Below are 6,681 nucleotides of genomic sequence, written 5' to 3' on the forward strand. Positions count from 1 at the left end.
AATATGGTGAAACTATCCAATGCACACACACACACACACACACACACACACACACACACACACACACACACACACATATATATAATTTTATTTTAAAACATGCAAACATAGGTAATCAAATTAGATTAACACAAATTAAATCAAATCTTATAATAAAAATATATAATTAAAAACTACCAATATACTATAATAAGTTAATCCTAATATCGAGCAAAGGCTAGGGTTTGAGAACGAGCCTTATGCTATCTCCCACAACTTCCATTGGGATTACATAAGCATGCTCAGACCTGTGAAACCAAGTGGAGTCAATGCCTTGTACCTGCAACCAACATAACACCAAATATTTTCAAATACATATACATATAAAAACACTCAAACAGGTGAAAGAGAATCACAACATCACATGTCCATCACAAGTGAGTGATGTGACATCATCCCATTCACCCCAATACAGACATAGAAGAGATATAACATATAGATATTATCGAACATCATATTCATTTAACCACAATCATGAAGTAAAGGTTAGCACAACACACATCATCATATTCCAAGATAGTAAATCGTGCCTACTAAATAACATGTAATAATGAATGGATTGACATAAAACCCTAACATCATGATCATGTCCTAGCTATATCACCATCCATTTTAGGAGCATAAAGTATTAATTAATATCATAAAATATCTCAATCAACAGGAATTCTACCATCAATAATGAAGACAGAAGCTCACATGAGATACATTAGCATCTAACATGACTATCATAAGAATGATCCCTGTAGGGGCATTACATCCTCCCCCCCAAGGACTCAACTTACTTCTGGAAGTCACAAAGCTAAGATATAGGAAAAGGACACGTTAGTCATAATTTACTTATATTAAATAATATTAATACTTGACTTTTATTTAGGAAAATACAATCCACATAATCAGTCTACTAACAAATAGATATTGTCATCCAATAAAACTATCTTAACATAATTATTTCCTTCCTTTTCTAACTCAAGTAAGATAGTATTCAACAATTTTTCCCTTCACATTCCTCGATTGCATGAAATCAACGTGCTACATAAGAGTTACAACAAGATACATCATCTTTCACTACCTAGGTTAAGCATACTAATTCCCTCATTCACCTTCTAGAAACAATAATTCTTCTAGAAACCATCATTCCAACAAGAATTCTTGCAGGACACGGGACATAAACATAACTACACATACACTCCTTGCTATATTACTAAGGAAAACACAACATACTATCAGAATAAGTTCTCAACTTCAGTCATAACTAATGTATCATACATCATCTATTTCTGTAGGGCATTTTGTGTCGACCGTTAAAAGTATTGTTTGTGGGGGTCAAACTCTTGTGGAGAAGCAGCAGTGGCATACAAATGAAACCAACGCAATGGTTCATATTGGCTTTCTGGGAAGAAAACAAATCCTGCTCGACCTGTTACAGAGATTCTTTGAGAACAAAAACACCTGCTTAAGTGTTGCCTCTCTAGATGCTAATTGGCCGTCGACTAGATTCTCATTTTGAAAGTAGGCCGAATGTCATTACATGAAATAAGGAGTTTGGTGGAATGTAGTGACATTTATCTAAACAAATAAAAATGAAATCAACAGTGCATACTCTTTCGAAAGGGATGCAAAGACGATTGATACGATCCTCCCTGTTCCATTTTCAATGTCCTTTTCAATGTAATGAAGGATGAACAAATGACGATCAACAAAGAATAACATACCCCTGTTATTGATAATTAAAATTTTACGTACCATCACATATTATAAATTTTAATTTTAATATATTTTCAATAGTATTAATTATTTTCCATATAAATGGCTGAAAAAACAAAATTAAATTGATTACATTGATTAAATTCATTGTTGGCTATTGGGATGCCTTCTTTGTTGTTGACCCCATCATAAATGATTAAAAAAATAAATCTTACCCATCATAAGTGATTTTTAAAAGTAATAAAGATTATACATAAATAAAATTAGCAAAACTATTTTTTTAAATTGTTATTATTTTTTAATATGAAAATACATAATTCATCATAAAAATTAAGAAAACAAATATTTTTTTTAAAATGACATTAAAACTAAAATAATTAATTAATGTGATAATTTTTTGAAAGTAAAATATAATAAGTTGTAATCATTAAATAGTTATGTATGTTATTTATTTAATAACATTTTAAAATTAATAAAAAAAATATTCGTAGTTTTTACAATATTTAATAAAAACATAAGTCACCATTATCATTTTATCATCTTATATTATTATTAGATGATAGTTTTTTTAAATTCTTTTATTTAATCATGAATATAATATTACTATGTTATAATTAATGAATTCTTATTTTTTATATTGTTTAATTATTTTTTAGTTATTATTTTTTATGTTTTTTATATTACCTTAAGAGTAACGTAATATTAATTATATATTATTATATGAAAACCTACATTAATATTCAAATAACATCTAACAATTAGAAACAATATAAACTTATTTATCATAAATGAATTTTAAAAAGTAATAATCATCTTATTTATAATGAAAATTAAGACAAATAATGATTTTATAGATTGTATATCATATTTTTAAATATATAATTTATTTAATAATAAAATATTAAGAAAAAAATATTTTTTTAAAATCTGCATTAAAAAAGTATATTAATAATATGATAATTTATTTAAGATAAAATAAAATAACTTTCAAATGTATAAAATATTTATGTATCTTATTTATCTAACTACTATATCTATATTTACAAAATATAGGTAAATTATGTCGAGAGATATCTTAGGGAATCTCAGATTGTAACAATATTAGTAGTATACAAGAATTTTAAAAATATGAATAATAATAGAGTTGCTTAAGTATGTAAAGATTTCATATAATTGAAAACAAATGACGAAGGTTCTATTTTATTTGAAATAATAAAATAACATCTCAAAAACAAAAGATGGCAGCCGCGGCATTTGTGGAAGAGAAAACATTTAACTGCCTTTCACCTCTCCAAATCCATGGATTTGCAGGATCAAAAGATGAAACTTGAGAATATCGATGAATCCAATAATTCAGAAATAGAGGGTTCAGATTCCGTCGGATTTGTGAATCTTGATGGAATTTCTGTCGTTTCTGAGCTACCTTGTACTCCATGGACGGCCTTTCAGCACCGAATTGCATTCAAATTGCATACCAAACTACATAAATTGTAGGAAGTTTATCCTAGTTCTTTCTGCTTATAGGTTGAAGACACCTGTTTCTGTTATAAATTTTGGGCTTTTTAGTTTCGTATTTATATCAATTAATTTTACTTTTTACAGATTTTAAGTTTTTGTTCTTTCCTTGGATGTACAAGAATTTTTAGACTTTATGAGAGCAAAGATCTTTTGGCTTAAAAAAATCTGATTATTGATGATTTTATTAAATTAAAATTATTAGGAAAAATGGATTTTGCATTTTTAAGTTTACTTTTGCTTAATAGAATCTGGTTATACATAATTTTATTAAAATAAAATTATTAGGAATAATCTTTCTTATTTTCAGTATATTAACATTACAGAGTTAGTTCCTAAGGGAAGAAGAGACAGCTTGTCATATTTTCAATCAATGCACCTTTTGCCAGGATATTTGGAAAATCATCCTTTTTAGGTGGAACCTAAGTTGGGTCTTCTCGAACTCTCTTGGTGACACCTGGCTTCAATGGCATTGCCCTAATTCTAATCCTAAAATTGTGGAGACCTGGAAACTTACTCTGCCGATTGTTATCTGGAATATCTAGAAAGAGTGCAACAACAGGATTTTTAGGGATAAAAGGGCTTCTCCTGAAGTGGTTGCAAATAAAATCTTTAGGAGTATCTTTGAAAGCCTCTACTTAGGGACCTGCTGCTAAAGATGATTTTAAAGACAGGTGGAACCTTTCTACCACTACTACTAGCAAGGAGACTGGAAGAGAAGGTCTAGTCTGGTGTTTTCCCCCGCAAGGATGGATTAAGGCTAACTTTGATGGGGCCTCTAAAGGGAATCTGGGTAAAGTTGGATATGCGGGCATTATCAGGAATTATTTTGGAAGTTGTCTTAAGGCGGTGGCTGGTCCTCTAGGGAATCAAACTAGCCATTTTGCTGAAGCCTTTGCAGCCTTGAATACTTTAATTATAGCCAAAAATCTAAATTATGATAAAATATGACTTGAGGGAGATTCACAGGACCAAAGCCTAAAGGGGGAATCAGAGCCTTCCTGGTCTATTGAAAATGTCATCATGAAAGCTAGGGAGATCATTGCTAGTTTCAAAGAAATCATTATTCAACATGCCTTCAGAGAGAAAAACAGCATGGCAGATTGCTTAACGAATACTAGAGTTAACTCTGACTCCCAAATGATTTGGCACGAGGAGGATCTCAATTTTAAAAAAATTCATTAGAAAGGACCGTTATACGGGGAGAGAAGGATAATTTAATCATGACAAGTAAAAAACATCATTTATGCCTCGTTGGAAAGGCCATCATTACTTGGCGCCGCGACAGATCTTCTATTATCTCTAATAAAGTGTCGCACGCTTTGTGGGTTACCCAGTTCGAAAACTTGAGCAACATTGGAAAAGAAGGTGATATCTTGCAGAGAAACAAAGCAGACAACCCGTATCCGAAGATGGGAGGAGACCTAATGCGGGAAGAACCAGACAATATGTCGACCTGGAAAGCGATGCCAAAAGTCTGGGCGAAATTGGAGAAGGGCTCTCTTACAAGCTTCATGGAGAAACTTGAGGACTATTACAAAGGTAGGGTTAACTTAGCCGTTTCCAAGATTTTCGAAAACTGGTCTAATGGCTCTTTTAAAGTTTATGGAGTTAAGTTTAAGCTGGATGTTGGGCTCATTTCCACTGTGACTAGAATGCCCCATTCTAGACTTAATTTCTTTCGAGACCTTAAGGTCTCCAACAAGGTGGTTAACCTATTCCCGCGAAAAGAGAAAGAGTTAAAATTGGCAAGGCTACTGGGGGCTACTACGAAGTTGCAAACATCAAGAAGTTGTGGGGCTAGGTTCTGAACGCAATTATAGAGTACATCATGGTTGAAGGCCGTTTTTCCAGGGCCCACACCTACCACTTCGTTCTCTTAAACCATTTTAGACACGAAAAAAAGGTGTCCCTACCCTACTACCTCTTTCGGTCCCTCTCCAGGTCCCTCAACAAACACAGGACTAACCCTTCCAGCCTGATTCTCCACTACAGGCTTCTACAGCTCATTTATGAGCATTACAAAACCCTCACCCTGCTAGAGAATAAGAGGATTTCCGCCTCTTCGGGCAAGAGAAAGATGGAAGAGGGAGAAACTAGCAAGGAGAAGGCATCCTCCAGCAAAAAAAGGAAAAGCATCCCTGGGTTGGAAACAGAGGACATTGTTAAAGAAAGCAGCGGAATGGAGACGGACGACTCCAACGGTGAAGATAGCTGGAAAGACGAGGAGTTGGGTAATGAGGAAGAAAGAGACAACAATGAGCCTGGTCAAGAAAGCCCTACCCTCAACGAATACCCTGTAAGGACAACAACCATCTGATGGAAGAAGTGGATCCTAAGGGTAACAAGGAAATCGGAGTGAATTCTGAGAAGGAAATGAACAAAGACTTTGAGAAGGACCTGACTGAGGATAGGGATAGTGAGGACAAGGAAAGTGCTAGTAAAGGGCTTATCTTGGATAACCTCGAGAAGCTGTCTGAGCCCAAAATGGATTTTGATAGATGGACCTATGAGACCCTGAAAAACTTGGATAAGAAAGGGATTAAAATGAATGAAAAGAGGGAGGATGAAAACAAAGAGCAGATTAATTGGAAGCAGGAAATGGAGAATAAGGTAAAATCGCTAGAAGAGGGAAAAGAAGCGATGAAAAATCTGATGGGAGTTATCCCAAGTATCCTCTCTCCTATCCTTAAAAACCTGGACGACATCGCCAAGGTCTTTGATCATACCTGCACTCCTAAACTGGTCGTGGATCTTGACTTGGAGGAAGAGACCATCCAGACTGGAAGTGGTGATGCTAATCCGGTGGACGGTACTGCGAACAGAACCAGGGCTAGTATCAAGAAAGTTGTGGCTGCTTTAGCAAATGATCCCCCTAACTTCAAAGACAACATCAAAGAGTTGTATGATATCAGCAACACCCTAGCTAAAGCCCTAGAAAAAATTTGAATGCTGGAAGACCTACTGGCTTTTTGGGGCTTTTTTGGGTTTTCTTCGGTTTTTTGCTGGTTTTTTGTGGTTTCTGTTCTTTTTTGTTTCTCGTAGCTTTGCTGTTTAAGTTTTGCTTGTAAAGGGTTTTGGGGCCCCTTCAAAACCTGCTTTTTCCCTAATAAAAAACATTACAGAGTTAAATTGATATAATTTTGTTTAATTATATTTATATTCATTAAATTTAAATAGTAATTATTAAAAATATGGAATTTTTAAGATTTATTATATAAATTTAGTAATATTTATGGATTTCATAAAGACAGCTAATAGATTTTACAACAAACTTAATAGTGGGATAGAAATAACTCTTGTGCCTCGATACCCTCTGTACAGATGATCCCTCTATTATGAAGAATTATTTCTCATTCACTCCTATTAATGAAATTATTTAACAAAATTAATAATTCAATTATTGATGTTATTGAAATTGTC

Source organism: Cryptomeria japonica, chromosome 9 (assembly GCF_030272615.1).
Source record: "Cryptomeria japonica chromosome 9, Sugi_1.0, whole genome shotgun sequence".
Taxonomy (NCBI): Eukaryota; Viridiplantae; Streptophyta; class Pinopsida; order Cupressales; family Cupressaceae; genus Cryptomeria; species Cryptomeria japonica.